This window comes from Hippocampus zosterae, chromosome 10 (genome assembly GCF_025434085.1).
Source record: "Hippocampus zosterae strain Florida chromosome 10, ASM2543408v3, whole genome shotgun sequence".
In the NCBI taxonomy this organism is placed as follows: Eukaryota; Metazoa; Chordata; class Actinopteri; order Syngnathiformes; family Syngnathidae; genus Hippocampus; species Hippocampus zosterae.
The window spans coordinates 22,355,619-22,379,749 of record NC_067460.1 but is presented as its reverse complement, the minus strand read 5'-3'; the positions used below and the strand labels follow the sequence as shown (position 1 = coordinate 22,379,749).

The 24,131-nt window shown below is 43.8% G+C and overlaps 1 protein-coding gene across 6 annotated transcripts in view; it reads left to right on the top strand.

The window, feature by feature from the left end:
• nectin1b (nectin cell adhesion molecule 1b) overlaps positions 1–24,131 on the top strand; it is a 166,444-nt gene that overhangs the window by 26,671 nt on the left and 115,642 nt on the right. The gene's annotated exons all lie outside the window — the stretch shown is intronic.

The following is a 24,131-nucleotide window of genomic DNA, read 5'->3' as shown; positions in this document are numbered from 1 at the left end:
AAAGTTGTCATTCTGGGCTCCCTTCTGTCATTGTGTCAAGGCTTTGTTTCGGATTTACATCAAGGTTGTTAGCTCGTTATTTTACACGATCGCTCATATTTCGACAACACAATACATTTCTTCAACGTGAAGAATTTTTCTCGTCGTTTGGTCGACAGTCTTTGCAGTGGAGATAATCCTGGAAGATTTATGTCAAACTATATAGTGTGTGACATCTGGAGACATCAGAAGAAACTGGCTTATTATTGACCGAGTGCTCAACTGTCTCCTTTGGGGTGAAAGTTTACAGTCTTGTGTGTGTGTGTGCGCGTGTCTTCTTCTTTTTTTTTCTTCATCGCACAGCCGCCTGTGTTATTATTTTTAGCCATCACCCGGAGAGACGTTAGGGTCACTCGATGCTCGGCGTGTAAAAAGCGTCCCTGTGCTTTTTTTCATTCTTTGCGGTACACATCTTACATTTCAGCCATACACGTGTGGTGCATTCGATGATTGTCAGACTATCCAGTGCAGCGGTGCGTTATGTAAGTGAGTCAAGCGAGCACAACTAGAATGGGGTGAAATGACTCCCGCCAAGGCCGAGCAATAATGCCGGTAGCGTACTGTTCATAATGCTATTTCTATTACTTATGGCTGTCAATTACATAGGCCGAAATGGATTTTGGATATAAGTCATAGAGAGGTATGCATTACCTGGCGTATTGACTTTTTTAAAATTCATTAAACTCCTTGGGGGAGTTTAAAGTATATGACACTAATGAAAACCATGAATGAAAATATTTGCACGATGACTCGAATGGTCAAGAATATTTTGCATTTCTATGTTGACTCGCGCGGCCCGGTAGTCCAGTGGTTAGCACGTCGGCTTCACAGTGCAGAGGTACCGGGTTCGATTCCAGCTCCGGCCTCCCTGTGTGGAGTTTGCATGTTCTCCCCGGGCCTGCGTGGCTTTTCTCCGGGTGCTCCGGTTTCCTCCCACATTCCAAAAACATGCGTGGCAGGCTGATTGAACACTCTAAATTGTCCCTAGGTGTCAGTGTGAGCGTGGATGGTTGTTCGTCTATGTGTGCCCTGCGATTGGCTGGCAACCGATTCAGGGTGTCCCCCGCCTACTGCCCGGAGACGGCTGGGATGGGCTCCAGCACCCCCCGCGACCCTAGTGAGGATCAAGCGGTACGGAAGATGAATGAATGAATGAATGAATGTTGACTCGCTCTTTACGTTCCAGTTTAAATTGTTGGGTCAAGGACTCATCCAATTCTGACTTTGGGTCTGAATCCGGACCAGTTCTGGGTCACCTGCTAGGATCTGGATCCTGGCAACCGCGATATCTGGGGAGATCCATGGGAAGGGCCCCGCACATGTTTTTTTTCACCCCTCAATCCGTTGCATGAAGGTTTAAAGCACTGCAACATCGATACTATTGGCATTAGCAAGAAGCTAGCGGATGCTAAGGCAAAGGCTATGTGGTTGTTTTAAAGACACACAGTGCAATTCTCTTTGTTTGATGTTTAGTTTGACAATTAACTTGAACTGAGTGTGACAAAAAACATTTGAAACCTCTTTTGGGAAGAATTGCTCATGATCTTCCAATCTGTTTGAGAGGAGCTGAGTCACTGCCACCACCCGGCAGAATTTGAAAAACTCTAAAGTCGAATCGCTTGTTTCCAAAATCAACAATGTATGAGTTCATCCACAGTATCTATGCCAGCCAAGCCAATGACAGGTTGTGCTGTGAACCTGAGAATAAAATATGCGCCTTTCCTCTTTAAAAGTCAGAAAACACTGGTCTGGTAGGAGCTAACACGAGCTGCTGCTTCCACCGACGCCTTCATTTGTGCTAGCGTACTCTCTGGGGGATCGTGGCGCCGCTAAACCTGTTCGGGGATCACAGACGCCATTTAAGATTACACGTCGACGATACATAGGTGAAAATAATTGGCTGCATCACCGCCTGTCCTCTGCCAAACACCTCTTGTAACCCCCCCCCCCCCCCCCCCCACTACCCCCAACTACAGCACACGCCCCTTGCTGAGTGGATGTAGAAAGAGGTATCAGCCCCGAATTTGGTGCAGTTAATGGAGGGAGGCCAACCACTAATTGATCACACAAGTGGTGGTGTAGCACAGGGAGGAAGGGGGTGAATGGGGGAGGGAGGGGGTTGAACTAGAGGAACAGCGCTGTAACAATAAACTGCAGCGGTGGACTTAGGGGAAATTATATGAGCGCTGCATGGTTGGGAGCGGGGGGAGGGGTTGCTGTGGGGAAGTGGGCCTGTGTAGTGCAAGAAATATTAAGGTACAAAACAAGGGTGGAGGTGGCGAGGGTGGGGGGGGGGGGCATCATGACGGGTAATGAATAGAAAAGGCATTTTCATCGTAATTCAGAGCTTCATTTGTGTGGAGAGCCGATTCTGGTAGTTCTGCTTAACAGAAATACAATAAAATATGATTTTTGTTAGTGTACTTCGATAGTTATTTTCACGTATCTGTATTTTCTTGAGGATGAATATTTATGATGAGCTTCTGCTTTTACTTCCTGCATTTCTACATTTCAAACAGTTATCAGTACGTTCTGCTCATTGGTCAAAACAGGCTGGGTACGTTTTTTTATCTACCGCCGCGATTGACAACGACGACAACGTTAAAAACAGAACGCTAACGTCAACGCATTTGAGATCTTGATTGATTGAGATCTGCGGATCTCGAAGCAGAGACAGCAGGGACAGCAGAGACATGGAGGATCGCGAATCAGGGAATCTCTAATCATGACTTGAATTTATTTAGTTAATTGTTTAACTTGTCGGCTAAATGAATGATTCGTGCTGCATACGTTGTCATGTGCCGCCTAAAAACCAGCAGCTTCTGGTCCATAAAAAAAAAAAAAAATCAAATTTGAAAAAACATGTTTTGCTAGCATGAAAGTTGAGCCAACGCTAGCTAGTTAGCTAGCTAGCTCTCATCATGCGACGTATAACACGAGTTCAGTGTATATTAATGTAATAGATTAAGGAAACTATTCTAAGTTCTCAAAACTAACAGTTCTCGGTGTATAATTTACTGTAGAAGCTATTTTTTCACATTTTACATTTGAATACAGTCTGTCAGAATCTGTCCCTTTTAATATTCACATAGATAGTTGAGGCGGAACTTATATTTTCACCAAACTTTTGTTTTTGTTTTTATTCATTCTCCTGAAGCACTTTGGCCACCTCTGAAGAAGCAGGGGGCGAGTGCACCTTTTTGTACCGAGATGAACTCTAGAACCGTAGCTAATCAGTAGTCGGTGATGAATGCTTGGAAATATACAAAAAGAAGAAGAAAGAAAAAGGCTCTTTGGCTCCGCTTCATGGAAATGTGACGCTGTGGAATTAAAAGTCGATTCCGGAAGTGGCGGCTTGCCAGAAGGCTTAAAAATGAGTGCAAATAGACTTTGTGTTGTTCATCTGCTGCAACAAAAGGCGGTATGTGCGCGAGTCCTAATGGGAACCTCTCTTATGAGTTAGTGTTGCGTTCAAGGGGATGGGAAGAAAAAAACCTAACGCTAAAAAACAAGGAATCCAATTCTTCCAATATTTTGGGGAGTGTATGGAATGTTGAGAAGTAATCAACACAGTAAACTGTTGCGCACGTTGACGCTTTTTGAAAGCAAGGTAGCATCACACATAAAACCCCACAACAGTTTGCTGGGGTTTCCCCCCCCCCCCCCCACCTCCTCCCACTTGTCTTTGACAATAAATGAGGCTGTTATTGATGGGCTCGGCCTGTCTCACGCAAAGAAACCACCGCTGAGCCCCACAGCTGGGTGTGTCAACGCAGATACACACCGAGGAACAGTTCAGCGGTGCCAACTTCAAAAAAAAATTGTAAAAGTGAGCGGCACGACAAGGAGTCTGTGGCACGCGCCGCCGGCCTTTGCGTTGCGCTTGTTCACGAGCGCCGTGTTGTGCCCTTGCGGCGAGTGTTCGCATACCGCCGGACGGCGAGCGTAACTCTCTCCTGGCCTCAGCAGTTGCTGTCAGGCCGCCAGTCGGATTACCTGTTTGCAAATTAAAGCGACATGTTGTGAGAAGGGCGGCCCGGTAGTCCAGTGGTTAGCACGCCGGCTTCACAGTGCAGAGGTACCGGGTTCGATTCCAGCTCCGGCCTCCCTGTGTGGAGTTTGCATGTTCTCCCCGGGCCTGCGTGGGTTTTCTCCGGGTGCTCCGGTTTCCTCCCACATTCCAAAAACATGCGTGGCAGGCTGATTGAACACGCTAAATTGTCCCTAGGTGTGAGTGTGAGTGCGATTGGTTGTTCGTCTCTGTGTGCCCTGTGATTGGCTGGCAACCGATTCAGGGTGTCCCCCGCCTACTGCCCGGAGACAGCTGGGATAGGCTCCAGCACCCCCCGCGACCCTAGTGAGGATCAAGCGGCTCGGAAGATGAATGAATGAATGTTGTGAGAATATATACAGAGAGACAGACAGAGAGAGACAGGATATAAAAATTAAAAGCTTTGAGAATCTTTTGGGAGGGTGGGGCAAGTTAAAAAAAAATCCCCCATTTTTTTTTTTTAGCAGATTATGTTAGGAAAAAAACTATGACATTCAAAAAAATTAATTACATATTGGCAACAAAAAAACTAAACAGATTTTTCTCTCTCCAGTGGAAAGTTCAACAAGTACTAAAGGACAAACAAAGTCTTGCAAAACAGTCAAATGTTCTGTTACTCTAGGCTGTTGTTGTAAGCATTATGGGAACATTTTTTTTTTGTTCCAAATTTATCAGCCCATTAATTCAATGATTGGAATTTTTATGCTGCCAAATATGTGAATCCGCCTCGGCCTGTAAAAATAACCAAATAAATAAATAAATAAATCCGAATCCCTCTTGTTTTGGGGCCCTCCTGCAAACAATTTTGTGACCCCAGTTTGGGAGCCGCCACAATTGTCTTTTTCTCGTCCTTGGTTTGCCCTCCAACCGGGAGAATACGGAGAAAAAAGTGTCACCGGCGGTGATGAATAAATAATGGCAACTCGCACTTCTGCTGGAAGGAGTTGATCTGTGACAGGCCGGACAAGCCTGAGCTCGCCCACCAAACTGACTCGGCCGAAACTATTACTCATAATAGCGGCGATTGCTGCTGTTGTACTCTGCGCGCCATTTTGTTTTTTTTTCCACACACCTTGACATTTGTTCCCTGTCAGCTCAAGAGAAAAATACAGCCTCCGCCGCCCCCCCCCCCCCCCACCCGACCATTTGGTGAGCAAACCCGCCACGATTTTCGCGATAAGTGCGCTGCCGTGACTTCGTCCTCAACACTAAGCACTGATCATTGCGAGACGCGTGATCTCGAAAACTGATTTAAAGCCCAGTGGGCGCAAACTTCCGCCTGTGGGTGTCCGTTCAGTTCCTTATCGTGAAACGGATTAGGAACGTCTTCTTGTAGTTTGTTGTTTTCACTGCTTTTGAAAAATGGCGGCGTCTTTCTCCGGGAGATGCCGCTCGGCTATTTTGCCCGCGATGTTGTCTTTCAAGCCTGCGGTCCCGATAGAGGCGACAAATGGAGCTCGTTGGAAAGCCACATACGGTTGCCGCGGCGCGTCTGGCTCTCTTGGCGGCCTTGTCGCGGTCAATGCCAAACGTGCGCAAATTATAGGCCGCTCGGACCAAGAAGCTGCGGCGTGGGCGGCCACGCCCGTTGCTCACGCCCGCACGTACGTCTGTCAGACGGATCGGCTGCGGGGCCGCTAAACCGGTCCGTAGACGAGAGTAGGCGAAAAAGCCGTTAACAGTCCCTCGCAGGAACTTTTGATTGGTGCGTTTGCGCAGGATGGATTGTTTGTTTAGCACGTGCGTCCACTAGGGACTCGTTTGCACTCAGGGAGGGGTTGAGAGTGTCTCATTCAGACTCTGGGAAGTGATTAGCCAAGGTGGATTTTGCACAAGGAATTGTGCATTCACGGCGGCTATGACTGTATTTGATCGTGCATCTACTTCAAAACAGAAGTTTCCTCCGGGGACCCCTTGCGAGGAAGAGGAAGAACATTTTCAAAATCAAACATTGTTATGCAAATGAATCCTTTCAGCGGTTACTACAGTGGACAGTTGATCATGTAATCGGGTTGCAGGGTGCATGAAAGGGTTAAACACACAAATAAAAATGAAAAAAAAAAACTCTTTTGAGGCAGTGGTGAGTCACTGATGATGAGATCTTTAAAAAAAATTTTTTTTTAAGAGGGAACATGTTACAATAATGCGGTTGGATGTTTTAGCGAAACCAAACCATATGAATCAAGCAGTTTTGTCTTTTTTTCCCCCCACCCTAAAGTCATGGTATTGAAGTCAAAGTTTATTCACGCAAAAAATGTTTATTTTGAATGATTAAAAAAAAATGTCATTCTCATCATATTTAATTATTCTTTATTTAATTATTTTATTCTTTTTATTTTTTATATTATTATATTTTATTTTTCTATTATATTTTTTTATTAAATATATTTAATGAATATATAAATATATTTATTCAAATATTTTATATTTTATTAAATTAAGAATATTATTATTCTTAATTTAATTTATTCTTCCTTAAAAAAACAAAAGACTTGATTCGCCCCAAAATTACGGCCTAAAAATAGGACCCTATCCATGTTGTAATACAGAGCCGCTTAAGTTCTACGGAAATATGTCAGATTTATGTGATGATACGTCACAATCCTTTTAATTTGCCCAAAGCTAAAGTACGCAGGAGTAATTGGTGTAGTATTTCTGTTTTATTAACTCAACAGTCCGCATATGGCATGTCGACATGATGTTTCTTGAATGACATAACATGAGAATTTATTGCAAATGATTTTGTGGACCCACATGTTACGGCTTTTGGGCTCCAGATAGTCCAGGGGACCCCAAACTTGAGAACAAAACATCACAACCCCGAAAATTATGATGATTTCTTTTTTAAAGTCCCTGGGGGTCCTTTGCCCCGCTGCGTGCGCTGCCGTCGCGACTTTCTGGGTCGACGCATTTTTTTTCTCCTTTGAGTATTTATGAATTGTGACATTTTATTTTGGGCGTCGCAAGTGGAACATCTCGAGCAGAAGGCGGGCCTTGTTGGTGTCACGACATCACAGTCTTGGTGCGTTCGCTTTTGTGATATATATTGTTGCTTTTAAAGATTACATGTCCTTGATATAGGTGAGCGCACCCCCTGTTTAATTTGTTTCGTTTTTTTAAAAAATAAAAACAAGAGGGCCCAGTAAGGTTCCCCCTGGGCCTAAAAAGCTTGAGAACCCTTGCTCTAAAGACTTGTGCAACCTAAATAAGAACTAGCGCCTTGTGTTAGCTTCACACTTCAGCAGCACACCTGCTTTCCTATCCCCGCCCAGCTCCGCCTCCGTGCTGCTCCCCTCGTATCCCAGATGCGGTGAGCAGATGTGCCGCGGAGAGGAAGTGCCACCGTGTAATTTGTGTGTAAAACAAATGAGCGCGGGGGGGGGGGGGGGGGTTGGCATGTATTGTAATCCACGCACACATGCACGCACACACATTTGATACAGTCATGCTGCCATGCAATTGTATCAGAGAAAGTACATGAACAAGCAACACAGGAGCTTTTTTCTTTTTTTTTTTTTTTAACTCCCCAGAGCTGTAAAACAATAAGTTCCAGGCACGCTAGCATCAACCAAGGTCAATAAAGAGCACACGCACACACACACACACACACACACACACACACACACACACACACAGTGACAGCCTGGAGATGATATCATAAAGTTGTAAACCGTAAACCCGGTTCCCGAAATATCGCAGCTTGGAGCCTGGGGTCCTACATGATTGTTGTATCATTTTACCCAAAAAAAAATGATTTGACATAAGGGGACCAGTGCGCTCATAAAACAAACAAAATAAACCAATAAAAACCAACAGGCAAAGCAATCACTTTTGTCTTACTTGGCTACGTGCCAACTCAAAGGATGGTTTGATTGTGCGAGACGAGCAACACATCAAATCTGACATCCCTACAGAAGAAATATCAAAGGAACAAATTATCAGTCCAAGAATGTCATCCGGCAAATGATTGGTTCCTATTTTCGTCATTATATCTATGTATGACTTTTCAAATATGTGGCATTAGTTAGGTCAGCTAACTAGCTAGCGCTGACAACATAACTCTCCCGAAATACACATTTTCGTGATCTCTGTACCATTGATTGACATATCAGACTACAAATGCCATGTGCTAAATGTTTCGTGGACGTATTCACTCTTATGTCGATGCAGTGTGTCATATTTGTGGCGTTAGCTAGTCAGCTAGTTAGCTCAGTAGCTAACAAAGACCCACTATGCTTGATTTTTAATTCGCATTTAATTGCTCATGGAAATGATGCTGATTACACATCGCCGGCCATGAAGTCTAAAAAGAGCAGCATTTCATCTCTGGCATCACAGCAACAATATCCCCATGTGAGCATTTAATCAACAATTGTACGTTTTGCTCAACCAGATGAAGGGCGATGGCATCACAAAAGCGCCTTCATAAGCTGTACTTTAGTCCATTCATGTTTTGCTCATTTTTGTTTTAAGCATTTTCTCAGGGGCCTCTTAGCTCAAATCTGACGCGGGTGACCTCCACATTTGTTACATTTTGTCCAGAAAAGAACCTCAGCTTACATGAAAGCAGAATAAATAGCCTGGAGTAAAGAAAACATGGTCGTGGGGAGGTGGTTGGGAAGGGATGAGTTTCTTATATAGGTCTCCCCTCATCCCCCCGCCTCTGAAGGCAACCACAGCAGCTTTGGAAGAATGAGTTCCATAGGATGGGAATCACTATGGAGGAAAAGGTTTCAATTTTAAAAAGCGTTGGTCCTTATTCGGGTTGCCAGTTAACTGCACTCACATGCATGTAGTTATGTACGTCGGAAAATTATTGCAAAGTAATATAATGCATATTCTTGCACAGTGGCGTTTGGCTATCCTTTTAATTAGCTCAATGAATGCAGCCAGCTGCGTATTGCTGAACACATGGCATAAATACGATTTTTTTTTCATATTCCCGTCTTCCTCCAGGAGATTTTCTGCTGCTTTGCTTCCATAATGCACTTCCACTGACGCTCCGATGAAAATTTCATGGACCGCACACTCGCTTCAACCCAGCTAGCCGCCCGGCCTCCCCCCACCCCCCCGCTCTCGCATTGCCAGATGTTTCATCCCGCCTTTCCGTTGATCCATTGTATCAGCATTGACTTAATTACTTTATTCGTGAGGACATGCTTTGTCCAAGTGCCTTTGATTGCTTTCCTTCCACATGTTCTGCAAATTAAACCCGATTCTTTCAAAAAGAAAAAAAAAAAATCTTGAATTTTTGCAGACTCTTTGTATTATTCTTTACGAGGGTCGTTGAGCCGTCTGATTCAAGTGGACTGTCACGGCGCTCAGTGCTGTCATAGACAGCATGCGCATAGTAATTGTCAGGTGCACTTTCCACTTTAAGCTAATGAACACCTTCCTTTTATACCATAATGGAGAGAAAAAAAACTCAGTTCATGCGGATGTGAAATAACTTGGCCCATTTGAACTCTTGCCACATGGAACAAATCTCCCATCTCAGTCGCAGTGTTTATTATTTCTGTGGACTGTGATAACAGTTGAGACTTAACTGCTGAGCTGTTGCGAACCAGAACAGCAGCACCTGCAATGACAAGGAAACAGTCTCCCAGTCGTATTAAAACGTTGCGTCTTCCTGCATGATGGAAACAAGTTGACCGTCTTTAACAGCGCAGATTAGTATTCCAGTAGCCTCCGGCATGAGTCAATCTGAATTTCTGAGCCTAAATTGAGGTTAACCAAAAGAACAGCACCTTCAGAGGCACCGAAACAGTTTCTCAGTTGAAATAATGTACAGAGACTTAGCGCCTTCCAAAACAATGTTTGACGTCTGGGTATCTGGCGGGCGGTGGCGAACACGTAAAAAGTAAAGCAAAAAATAAAAAGGCAGGCGAACGGGATAAGTGTTGTCGAATAGAATCAGTCTCGGAGGAGCCAAAGCACTCTCCTTTGCTGCTCTCTACCCACTTGATGGTCGTGTTTTCTTGTGTCTCGCCTGAAATTAATAGAAATGTGGAGTTCACTGAACTCTACACTTTTAAGTGGTACGACCGGGCTCTGGTGTATGGCTTATTAGCTAATCGTTTCGGAAATGGCCCTGTAGTCTAATAGCTTTTTGTGTATAGATGGTTTGGACCGTAGCGCCGTGATAAACGAGCGGATTACAGTACTCCTCAACTCCATGGTACTTTATAGGCTTACTCGACTACTGCGCTCAACGTTAGCCTGTTAGCTCAAACACCGCTGAACAGTACTGTCGCGTAACCAAATGACCATATTGTATACGGTAAATGAAATGCCAAGCCGGGCCTCAGAAGCCACTCTTGCCACCATTTTATTTACTGAATGCTTTTCAACTGGATGGATTTGGCAAGGAGCCTGCATGTTGTTCTTATTCATTGAAACAGAGCGGAATCTTTTTTTTTCATTCTCTCTGCTAAGATCTCCCCGGCCACTTCTGTGAATCACGGAATTACAGAGGCTGAATTGATGATTAATGGGGTGTTACATGGTCGCTCCAAGTATGTCTGTCTTTTTTCCCCTTTCCTTTCTTTTTTTTTCCCCCAACAAACAAACTGCCATGACTTCTTGAGGAAGAGGACTGATCATTCAGTTTGTTAGTTAGCTTGCTAGCTAACTAGCTAGTTCATTTTTTAGCTCTTTATATTATATATTATATATTATATATTATATTATATATTAGCTTTTTATAGTGAGATAGATAATTTGTTAGATGGCACAAATTTAGGCAGGTCGATAAGTAGTTTGATCCTCACAGTTTGTTAGTTAGGTTACCTGGTTTGCTTCCCTGAGTACTTGTTCGGTAGTAAGTCACTTTTTGTTCAGTGTGTTTACAAAGTTTATCGATCCCATAGTTCGCTGTTTAGTGCAGTATGTTATCCAAGTAAATATTTTATTGATCCTCGGGTGAGTTAGTTCATCAGTTAGATAATTATTTAATTGATCCCGCAGACTTAGCTAGGTATTGAGGCCACATTGATATTTCTTCAATCCTGTAGGAATGTAGTTAGGCTGTTACAAGGAATGGTAACTCGGTAATTCAACACCATTGGCCGTTCAGTTAGTTACCTTTGTTATGTTTTGTATTATGATCATCAAGTTAGTTAGTTTGCACGTAATTTCTCTTAGAGTAAATGGGCAAGGTAAGAAGTGAGGGACTTTCATATTTTTAGAGCTAGCAAAGAGCTCGACCCCGACACGTCTTTTTAATTATTCTAAAATGCCAGCGTGGCTAAAACAGAAATGTCAGCTTGGCGCGTGTCAAATCGTCGTAATGTGGGGTGAAAGCCAAAAGCCGTCGCCTCGATATATTTAATAATTCATGTAGCGTCAATGCGAACACTCTTCAGATCGTTAGCTTCAAAGAGCTGGTTAAAAAGTGCTGTAAATACTCGGGCTTCACGAGAAGTGTTGGCGCCTTCACTTGTTTTGATCTCATGATGATCACACTCATCTATGTTTATTTCGGCCAAGCGTTTCTGTTTTTTTTTTTGTCTTTAACTGATTGTCAAGCTTTTGTGTTCTAGACTATTGTGTGGCTCTCTCAGTGCTACTTTGTACTTTTACTACTTTCCCTTTCCGAAAAAGTTTTTTTTCTAAATGGGAAAACTGGATACCAATTCTCAGTCATCAATGCCTTTTGATCTCTTAATTCGGTTGTTGTTATTGTTTTTCCGATCTGGCTCTGCAGCATCAGAGTTTTGTTTTGTCTCCAAGTCGGAATTCCACATTTGTATCTGATGAGAGATGAAATCATAACAAATCTCGGGAGAAGAAATCTTTCCCCATCGACTGTTGTTAAAAGTTAGATGTGCACAGAAGCTCGCCTTCAAAGCAATAGATAGGCCCAAGGTGGGGCACTACATTTCAGCATCCAAACTCACATATGTCACCTTCGACTGTTGTCGCCCAGTCTCCATAGACGTTCGTCTGCGTTCTGGCTCGATGCGTGACTTATAATTCGAATGACATGTGATAAGTCACCAAGATAAATGAATGGCATTGTGGGTGATCTTTTACATGATTCAATGCTTGACTCACTTATATGATAAATAATCAGGGGGATAACTCCACCAGCTGCCGCTGATTCAGACAAGCCTCTATTTAGAAAACTAGCTGATTGCAAAATAACCACACGCTTTGCACCCGACAATATGTCGTTTGTCTTCGTCGGGCTTCGATTTCAACACGCTGCCTGCTTGCTCATTATAATCACAGCCAGCAGAACACTGGAATGCAAATGAGCCTGCGATTTTATGTGGACGCACATGTTCACCTGTGAGAGTACAACAGCGGCGTGTTGGCGTAGGACTGGTCTCGCCGCTGTTGGGAGAAGGGACGTGTCGTTCCCCCTTCCTCTGACTTGAGTTTCCGTGTCAGTTCATCATATTTAGAAATGTTTAAGGATCTTGAAAATGAAGATATACTTTGAAAAAATATTGTTTTGTTTGTTGATATGTTACATTGTGCTACATTGGACTGCGCTACGTGAGTTTTCGTTTCACTGTATCATGTTGCGTTAGGATTTTACGTTAGGTAACGTTTACGTCGGTAAGGATGCAAAGACTTTAATTTTTACCCACTTTACTTTTATGAATCTCGATGTTATGTTGCTACTTGATGGATTACTCCTCTCCCTCTGCCTTGGGTTTCAGTGCCGTCGTTGGCTAGCTTTGGGCGAAATTGATGAATGTGAGCTCAGGTGAATTTTTAGAAGAACTTCCTCGAAGGTTTTTCTATGACTCAGTCAGGCATAGGCATTTATGATGAATTCAGTTGCAGTAAATGAGTTCGCTACTGAATATTCCAGCTCCAAATCATAAATAAAAAAAACTCAACAACAACAAACACTCTGTAGGATGCTGTGAGATTCCCTAAGTGATGGCGCTGTGTCTTTCAAGCTGGAGGTGCAGATGGCGCACGCAAGTGACAAGAATGCTAATTCAGAGACGGTTGTCATCGTTCCTTTGCATGCAACACAAAAGCTTTGTTCACATGTGAAGCAGTTTTCCCCGGCCGTTTGACGGCTTCGCCTCCTGCGATCACAGGCTTGGAAGTTTTCCGAGAGGTAAATCATGTCCGGGCAGGAACGTTGTTGTTGTTTTTTTTGTTTTTTTTTTTTTCCTTCATGCGCCTGTCTCGATGCTAGCAGCTTGGCTCGTTCAGGTGTGCGTCCAAGTGTGTCGCCCGATAGGAAGGTCGGCAACGTGTTCGCTATCACTGGCTTGCTGCAGCCACACTTGTCAAGTCTAAGACGGTCACACCACCTTGACCTATTTGGACGTGTTCTCCCTGCAGGCTTGTAAAATTATGCCTCTTTATAATAAACACAATGTAAAAAATAATAATCAAAGTATACATGCTATTAAAAGAAAAAAAACACACTGTAATAGGCATGCCAGGCCAGTAGTGGCCGCTGTCGCTTTGTATGAAACACTTCACTAAAGTCATTTTTTTTTTAAACATTAAATTTCCACTTTTTTCTACTTGCGTACGTCTCAGTCGAGCATTTTTGGAGGTGCTTAAAATTCTTTCAAAAATTAAAGATCTTAGAGTTTGTGGCTTTTAAAAAAAAATCACTTGGCTGCCTGAAAAAATTATTTTATGAGAGAATAAAAATCTAATTTATTTCGGTATGTGAAATATCTTCTGAGAAAATGCACACATCATCTGTATTGCTATATTTTAGGGATAAATCAATTGCGTTTCTTTAAAATATTCGACATTTTTTTTAAAAATTGGGGATTTATTTTTGGAAGGGCGGAGAAATAACTCCTGCATGCTGGTCCAGTTGTTGGCCATGTTACTAGGTACAGTAAATAAGCACTGCGTATTACGCAATGTAGGGCTGCAACTGATGATTAGTTTGATAATCGCGCAATCTGTTGATTATTTTGTCAATCGGTGAAAATAATTTGCCTATCTTTATTTCCAAACTGACATTGCAGAAAATGCACTATACGTTTTTTTTAAATCATTAGGTCACTCGTTTGATCCATAACATTCCAGAAAACAGAGAAAAATGTTGAAAATGTTTGTAAAAGTCTCATTTGGATGCAACACAATGATAATCACTCCGCTTTTATCAAAGACCAATGAAATCTGAAAACATATACTGCAGAGAGGCTGAAATTCGGAGGATTTGGACAATTTTGGGTCACCAAACATTTTCCAAAATAGATTAATTGGATAATCAATTCGGTGTTGTACCATCTAATCCGCTGGGATGTAAACAATGGCGAATTTTAATCCGTTTCGAGAGATAAAGGCATCTAGTAGTGTCAAGGTTTGAATATAAGTGGTTAAACAGGAAGGGATAAATGTGCGTGAGCTTGTGGATAAAAGTAAAGCACTTTAAAAAAACACAACCAAAAACATCTTTCCTCCGAGTGTATAACAGCCACTTTCCTTCAGGGATCCACTAAGTATCATTTAAATAACTGAATTAACATATTCGGTTCCATCCTTCCGCTCCCTCTGCTATTACAAAACAAATTGTGTTTATTTGTTTGCTTTGTTTGCTTTAATGCCACAAAGTCAAAGAGTCGCTTCGAGTGCATTTTCCGATGTGTGTATATATATATATATTTTTTTGTTGAAGGTGGATATCTAAGGTGACTCTTTTGAAGGAAAGTGCTTTGCACGCCAGGGCCAAGGCAGCCTTCCGCATGGCCGCGCTCACGTTGTGGCAGGGTGGGCGCGGCCGCGCGGTCATGTGATCTCAGCCCCCTAACTAGGTCAGCTTCGTTTTAGTGCAGCCGAGCGAGCGAGAGAGGAGCTTGTAGTTAGATAAATATTTAACAGCTATTCATGTGTGTGTGTGTGTGTGTTTTTCTTTTCTCCTGAAGAGCAATGAAAAGGACGTGTGTATACGTAATAAAGTGCAGAGGCAAAATAATGGCCAGCTAAATGACGCCGTTTGGGGAGTTGGAAGACAATCGGTGTGGGAGCTGGCGTCTTTTGATCATCGCGGGGACAAAGGCTATGCAATTAAATGCAAATGAGTTTGTTAGTCGGCATTCATCTGCGCTGATGAGATGAACAATAAATAAAATTAAAAACAATGAAGGACTTCACCGGTTTTGTAACGTGTGGTGTTTGAAAGCGTCCCCCCGCCCCCCGCTCATTCACTTTCATGGAAAATTGGGCAACGGTCCGCAAGTGGCGAGCACGTCAGTCTCGCAGTTTTCAGGTTCAGGGTTGGCTTATTTTATTTTAGCATGGGGTTGTTTTCTAGTAAAATGTATCGTTGGTTCCCGTCGCAAATACCAAACTGCGCTGGTGACCGCTGTTCTTGTAGCACTAGCTAGCTTCACATTCTCTAGACCTAAAATTGAGAAACTGTAGTAAATATTCACACTGGAACACATGGGAACTAGCATTAGCTAGCACGGCTAACTTAGCTGCCGCCGAGAGTCGTCAGTACTAAAAATACATCTTATACTTGCATGGTTTACTGAGAGGTATTCTTATCATTCTTCATATACTTTGTGAACACAATTTACAATTTTATTTTTGTTAAGAGAGCTCCGAAAAGTACTGACAGGATTAGCCTGACCGTTGAATAACGTCTCACGAACTGTGCCCGTGGCCGCTTTTCGTGAGTTCGATCAAGTTTTCGTCAATTCGGGGTCTCGCGGTTCACCATCTATCAGCAAGGCGGGGAAAAAAAATATATAGATTTTTTTTTAAAGCCTCATGGTGTGTTTAGCCGAGAGCAACTCTCAGCCTTCATCCTCCTCCTTCTTTGCCGTCACATTGATATCTATTATGTATGAGGGACATGCAGTGTCATTGTTCAGCATGTGAGCGTAAACACCGGCAATAAAGGACCACATAAAATTCGCTTCAAAAGCCTTATATGACATACCTAATTCTCCTATTTGTCGAAGAGCAACCTAGCGCCCGCGTGCTTGAACTGTTATGAAAATTCCCTGAAGAGGACTTGCGTTTGAATGGCGACATAGCCAACCGCACACTTCACATCCCTTTCAGCCGCCGCCGACAGCGGCAAAGGCGGCTTTCGTGGTCGAGCCGCTCGAGGACAAGTGGCAAAAGACTCCCGAGGCGTCCGCTAGCTTGAGATGTTACCGAATGAATCTCATGAGCCTTGCTTTTTTTTGTTGTTCTTGTGTTTCTTTTGTCACTTGTGTTTGTTGTTACGTCGTGTGGACCTGATGTGGACCTTTTTCAGCATTTTTTGGCCACGACATTCATCAAGGAGGAGACTCTGTGCTTGGTGGTTGCGCCTTCTCGGCAGCATGGGTATACCAGCACTGTTTTTGACTGGAGGAATGTCGGCGCCATTTGACTGTCGTTGCTGGACAGTCCCGGGACGCTTGTGTCTTGCGCCTGTAATGGGCAGCATTTTTCACAGCCCCACTTTGTTCAGCGGAGAGATCGGTGCTGTTGAACGGTCTGCGGCTGGATGGATGGAGGTTTGAGGAGCCGACGATGAGAAGAAAGGAGCGTTGCCGCGGAGTGCCGATGCGGATTTGGAGCTGGGAGTCGCGGCTTGGAGTTTGAAGCGGATTATGTGGGACAGGAGAAGTGAACTAATCTCTTTTCGTCAATGGACGCTACAGCTTCGTGTTTGCTTTCAAAACTTTGCTTGTAGCAGACGTGTGCACATTTTTCAGCATGATGTCTCTGATCCACTGGTGAAAGGACACTTTGATCCTCTCCTCTTTCATCTATAACTGCTTCAGACAACAAAGTGTATGCAGAAAAGTGGTGAAGATTGCACGACTGTCTCTGTCCTATGTGTTGTCTTGTGTTATTTTTGTTATTTTTGACTTCAAAATGGAGCCGCGAGAGTGGCTGCCTTTCCAGCAGCTCCTATTTTTTTGTTGTTCTACTTCTTCCTTTCATAACTTTGCTGCTGTGAATCTGGAATTTCTCCATTGCGAGACTAATAAAGGTTTTCTTAGTTTTCTTAGTATGGCCAGTAAGATTGTGCTTTCGGATTATAATACGGTTCTATTTGATCTACTGACATCTGTTGAAAAAAAATCTGATTACGATTTCTAGTTTGACTTTATGACGACAAAAAAAAAAATGGACTTGTAACATTCCGACTCTTGACCCTGACAATTTGTGTTTGTATTTCTTCCATTTTTTTCCCCCCCGGTAAAAAGTATGTGGTAGTCATTTGTCAAAGTTGTCTTGACTGTTTACCAAAACACACTCGACGTTGATCGAAGACCGGAACCTTTTTTTTTTTGGCGTCGTGAATCTCTCGCTGTCAGTCGTTGACCGAATTATGCTTTTCGACCCGTTCCGACCAGCTGGCCGAGAAAAACAGACTTTCTCGTCGGAGGCCACGTGAGCATTATTCGCAGCTCTTGGGCCCACGCGTTGGCCCCCCCCCCCCCCCAACTTGTGCGTTGTTTGACAGGATTGACAAGCTCCCTAGCCGAACTGATTAAAAGCTTTAAGGTCAAAGAAAGTGTGACGGCTATCGAACAACACCTGTCTCTACACGATGAGGAGAAGGTCCCCTACTGGTCCGGGCAAAATCGATGCCGGCCTTTTTCCAATTTTTGGGCAGCACAAACAACCCCAGCATGCGTTTCCTGTGTATCAAAGTCTCATCGGTGATGTTGTTTCTTACGTACGTATTTTATTTGTACTTTATTCCGTATTTACTCTTTGAGTGTTCACCTGTGCTGAGGTCCGATGCTTCTCGTACTTTTGATTGATCGAATTTCATTTATTACAATGGCAAAAAGTGATAAGGAAAACCCCCTTCTTTCGGACGCAAATGAACACTTAACGTTTTACGTTAAGTGCTCCTTTGATGGCGGCGCGGGCACCCGCAGCGGCTAATTTTGTTGTCTTTTTAAGAGGGAGTTATGGCAAATATTTCTCACAAATAAAAAGAAGAATAAAACAATAGCAGAAGAGTTTTTATCCTTAATTATGACAAAGAAATCAGCTTTTACTCTTGGCCCCCCTCCCTCTCCTTTCCCCTGGACATGCAGTGTCAGATCTTCTTTCATCCTTTTCCGCATAGTGGTAAAAATAACGTTTCGGTCTCCGGCTGCCCGCTGAGGGATTATAGATCATGGAAGAGATGCTCGAGTTCACTCGAAACCTCTTCGATTAAGTTCCAACAGTTGAACGAGGGTCCGACACGGTCCGCTCGTGCCGTCCGGCAGTCATAATCCACAAGCGGACATTTCAATTTACTCGGGATGATGGGGAATTAAGATAAGCGCTCCGCTGGAGAACTGCAGTCCTCGCTTTCCGTTAGATTTTTTTTTTTTTTTTTGCGCAAACTGATAGAAGTAAAATTCTGTAAAAAAAAAAAAAAAGACAACATAAATATTAGAGGGGGAAAAATTGAAATGATTAAATGCAACTACTGTATATGAAACTAAAAAATGTGATTTTTTTTTTCACGTTAGCCTTTAAACCATTCGTGATACGACTTTAGTACATTTTTTTTTCATTGCCGCCTACTCTTTGGTGGATACAACATATTAATTCGCTTTTTTTTGCGGGTACACAAGGTTGTCCAAGAACCTCCGTTTGACAACCATTGATTTAGAGTCTTTGCGGGCTTAATTTTCCGACGGATGGAGGACGTTCGATTTGGAGAACATCCGGTCGTACACCGAGAGGGCACAGAGCCCCGCACGGCTTTGATCCACAAATCGCCCCTCAGCGAGACAACAAAGCCAATCTCTCATGTGCTCTGAGAACTCTAATTCGGCTGTTCCGTCTCAACTTAAAAAAAAATTTGAAAGAAGAAGAAGAAACGCAGCACTTTAGCATCGTTGGCTCTCTCTGCTTGAGTGACAGTGATTTCAACAGGGCCTAATTGAGTTGCTGGATCTCGCCCGCTTCCCTCGGCCACCTCGTGATCAACAGCACGACACTATCGGGATGTGTCAGCGATGCCTTTGCCTTTGTTTCTTCAAAGCGCTTGTCGAGTCGCGGCCGGCCCGTAACGAGCCCGCGTCTTGCCGAGTCAAAAGGCTCGCCATTTGAAATGCGCGACATGCACATTTACCTGCGCTCAGCGCGCTCTTACCTGGGAGATGCTCGGTTGAACACGCCTGTCACTGTTCTGCACTTTGCATTTGTTCAATTGGGCAGGGGGAAGGGGTGGGGGGGGGGGATAAAGTGTGCTTGGGAATGACACAATATGCGACACTGATTGTTGCCGGAGTTACTTTCCAGAGTAAACCGCAATATGTGACAATTTGCAATTATAGAATGAAAAATGTCTGGGGAGCTGTTGTCTGAATTCTTGTCAGAAACCGGCACGGCAACTAACAATAAAAAGAAAATAGAATAGTAGAAGTTTTGCCCTATAACAGTAAACTATTCATTCATTCATCTTCCTAACCGCTTGATCCTCACTAGGGTCGCGGGGGGGTGCTGGAGCCTATCCCAGCTGTCTCCGGGCAGTAGGCGGGGGACACCCTGAATCGGTTGCCAGCCAATCACAGGGCACACAAAGACGAACAACCATTCGCACTCCCACTCACACCTAGGGACAATTTAGAGTGTTCAATCAGCCTGCCACGCATGTTTTTTTGGAATGTGGGAGGAAAACCGGAGCACCCGGAGAAAACCCACGCAGGCCCGGGGAGAACATGCAAACTCCACACAGGGAGGCCGGAGCTGGAATCGAACCCGGTACCTCTGCACTGTGAAGCCGACGTGCTAACCACTGGACTACCGGGCCGCCTAACAGTAAACTATATTTCATATTATGTGTTTGTTTTACATTTTGACTTTGATTTTGAAACTCAAAAATTGATCAATTTGACCCGCAATATACCAAGAGAAGCTGGATCTGGTTTGTCGATTAAAAAAAAAAAAAAATCTGATTGGCAGAAAAAAAAAGAGCAAAAGTAAAATCATTATAAAATGGTTCTAACCCAATCTTATTTCTCCATTTAATAACCATTCGTCACTTTGACCCGCAACGTGGCTGGTGGGTTCGCCCCCCTCCCATGGGTAAGCTTCCCTGCTTGCAATTATGGTTCCTTTCTCGGGCGCTACGCGAATCCCACTCCTCAATTTCTTTGACAGAGAGTTGGGGAGGAGGGGTTACAAAAGCCAGTAGTTAATTTCCTGCCTTTTTCTGTTGCCCCCCCCCCCCCCCCCCGACCCCCCAGCCCACAGCCCACCCAGCGCGGTGCTGCGCAAACTCTCGGCAACCCCAGAGTCGCTTGACGATTCGGACGCGCCGCGATTGAGCTCAGCTGCCATTCCCCCCCCCCCCCCCCCCCCAGCCTTTGTTTTGCCCTGCAGCTCGCATCGCTTTAGAATCCGACGCACGACCCGTCAGCCCAGGTTGCTGCGTGTCGCGGCTCGTTGTCAGACATCTAACAAGCGGCGGAGACGCGAGTAACTCGAACCCGCCGCGCCACTCGCCTTTCAGGCTGCGCTCGCTCTCCCCCCCTTGCTGCGGCTTTGTGGTTCCCCCTCCCGCCTTCTCCTTGAAAGCTGATTCTCTGAAGTAGGGCTTCTCAAAATTTGGGAGACGTTTTTTTTTTTTTCCGGGCGTACAAAGAAATGCCACGGGAATCAAAAAGTTGCCTGCTTTCCATTTAAAAAGTCAAATCGCTGCGGCGAGCGACAGTTTTCACGTTCGGATATCCCACGGAAAATTTGGTTGAAAAAAATCTGTTAAAAATATTTAAAAAAAATAGAGTTCAGCATACTACAGAGAAAACAAGGGGAAAAAAGTCAATATTTCGATCATTTCTTATTTTTAGAGACAAGAACAGAGAATAAAGTTGTATTTTTTTAATGGATTTATTCTTTTTTTTTGGTAATTTTTTATGTGACCGAATCTGAATCTTGAAAAACATATTTCCCCCCCAAGATATTCGTAATATCGTAACTCTTCAACGGGTAACAACAAAAGGGCACGAGTTTGAGAACCACCGATCTGCCCACTGAAAATTCGGTTGAAAAAAAATCTGTTAAAAATATAAAAAAAATAGAGTTCAGCATACTACAGAGAAAACAAGGGGAAAAAAAGTCAATATTTTGATCATTTCTTATTTTTAGAGACAAAAACAGAGAATAAAGTTGTATTTTTTTTATGGATTTATTCTTTTTTTTTGGTCATTTTTTTATGTGACCGAATCTGAATCTTGAAAAACATATTTCCCCCCCCAAGATATTCGTAATATCGTAACTCTTCAACGGGTAACAACAAAAGGGCACGAGTTTGAGAACCACCGATCTGCCCACTGAAAATTCGGTTGAAAAAAAATCTGTTAAAAATACAAAAATAGAGTTCAGCATACTACAGAGAAAACAAGGGGAAAAAAAGTCAATATTTTGATCATTTCTTATTTTTAGAGACAAAAACAGAGAATAAAGTTGTATTTTTTTAATGGATTTACTCTATTTTTTTGTCATCTTTATGTGACCGAATCTGAATCTTGAAAAATATATTTTCCCCCCCAAGATATTCGTAATATCGTAACTCTTCAACGGGTAACAACAAAAGGGCACGAGTTTGAGAACCACCGATCCGCCCAGTGAAAATTCGGTTGAAAAAAAATCTGTTAAAAATACAAAAATAGAGTTCAGCATACTCCAGAGAAAACAAGGGGAAAAAAAGTCAATATTTTGATCATTTCTTATTTTTAGAGACAAGAACAGAGAATAAAGTTGTATTTTTTTAATGGATTTACTCTATTTTTTTGTCATCTTTATGTGACCGAATCTGAATCTTGAAAAACATATTTCCCCCCAAGATATTCGTAATATCGTAACTCTTCAACGGGTAACAACAAAAGGGCACGAGTTTGAGAACCACCGATCTGAAAACTTTCACCAGAAACTTTACAGTTTTATTATGAAGCTGCATTTTGACAACGAGACATGATTTCAACGCAAGGTTTGATTGACCGCATGTGCGAAGACTACATTGGGGGAAGGACGCCAGTGGTGAGAAAGCCTCCCAGCTGGAGAGCACATGTGGCGTGGCGCGAATGTGGCAGCGCGACGCGGCGAACATTCCAATGCTTATATGTATGTGGAACACGGAGCCACACTGGCCTCGCCGAGCCAGGCTGCGGTCTTGGTTTAGGAAACGCTTCAGCCCCCGGGCCTCAGAGAGCTGGCGACAACCGCCGGGATTTACGATCAAAAACACACATGAAAACAGCCACGTTTGGCAGCTCAGTCACCGCGCTGAAAACCTTCGTGTGTTCCCGTGCTAGCCGCCACCGCCGCCATGTGCTAGCGCTGCGCTCGCGGTTTTTGTTAGCATTGCAAACACTCACTGCGGTTTGTGAGATGAGGTCAGGGAGGGATTGAGTTAGTATGGCGACTGGACGGGTCTGAAACCTTCCACCTATAAAGTCTCCAAAGTCGTGATGATACCCCCAAATTTCCCCCCCCCCCCCCCCAAAAAAAAAATGATTCCACTGAACTGCGAATTATTTGCAGTTTTTGCATTTGCAAATTTGCCTTTTGGTGGATTTCGTGGTGCAACGTAGTTTCTGTCATTTACTGAAAAACTCCGTTCAACCTATTTGCTGTTTTATGATTTGGCCAGAGCCATGTCTAATATAAAAATATTACCATCTTCCTTAAGGAGCGCCAATTGGAAAGTAAGCTCATCCTCGTCCTGTGCGATAATGAGAGAAACAAGTTCCGCGCTAAAATATGTAAGTCTACCGTGCGTCTTAAGTGGATCAGCTAAAGGCTAAACGTGGGACGCTAATCCTTACCTAAACGACACGACCCGCGGGGGCCATATTCATAATCGCGTCGATTTTCCTTTAATTCCTCCCGACACTTGATGCGCAGATGCGATGTGTACAGGTCGCGGCATCGCCTATCCAGACCTGATGCGCTGATCGGCTAATTGATAGCAGACGGTCGATCCTGCTGGAGGACAAGGAGAACATTTTTGGAACTGGAACTGAGGATTAGCATGTCCTGCATAGGTCCCAACCGCACATTAGCCGAGCACTTTGATTATGCATTCATTCATTCATCTTCCGTACCGCTTGATCCTCACTAGGGTCGCGGGGGGTGCTGGAGCCTATCCCAGCCGTCTTCGGGCAGTAGGCGGGTGACACCCTCAATCGGTTGCCAGCCAATCGCAGGGCACACAGAGACGAACAACCATTCGCACTCACACTCACACCTAGGGACAATTTAGAGTGTTCAATCAGCCTGCCACGCATGTTTTTGGAATGTGGGAGGAAACCGGAGCACCCGGAGAAAACCCACACAGGCCCGGGGAGAACATGCAAACTCCACACAGGGAGGCCGGAGCTGGAATCGAACCCGGTACCTCTGCACTGTGAAGCCCACGTGCTAACCACTGGACTACCGGGCCGCCCACTTTGATTACTGCTCTTTATTTATTTATTTTTTTCAACTTTTATGTTTCATCTCGCACGCCTTTAAAAATGCACGATACACACAATTCTTTCAGCGACTGGAGAAGCTCTCCTCTTATCAAATATTGATTGTAGGCTGGGCGTAGTTTTTCTCACTTTAATAATGCCAGCGGGCCTACAGCGGCGTTTTCAGCATGCGTACATATTTGCCCTGAGCCTGACTCGCATCTTGGAGACGTCAAATTGGCCTTTGTCAAGAAAAAAAAAAAAAAAACTTGAAGAAATAGAAACTAACTCCCCCGGTATGGCTGGCGTAGGTTAGTTGAAAGAAAGAAAAAAAAGGTTGAGTATTTGTAAAGGTCACCTTGCAGGGGATGTATGGATTTGTGTGTTGTGTGGATGACGGCTTCCTCTCCGTCCTTTCTTCAGCCAATAAATAGTCAACTGTATTTCTTTCAATGGATTTTCACGGTGCTTGGCGGGGCTCAAATGGAAACATGAGGTTATTTCAATGGAAATACATTTATTTCATATTCAGGGTGTTGATCACTGAGAAACCGTGGGCTCATGGGAGCACAGCATGGTACCACAGTCAATCTGCACACCCACGTTATTTCCACTGAGTGCCCAAATTCCAAAGCAAATTCATTTTATTTTATGGCTCTGATCATGACTGCTTAAGCTATTAGCCT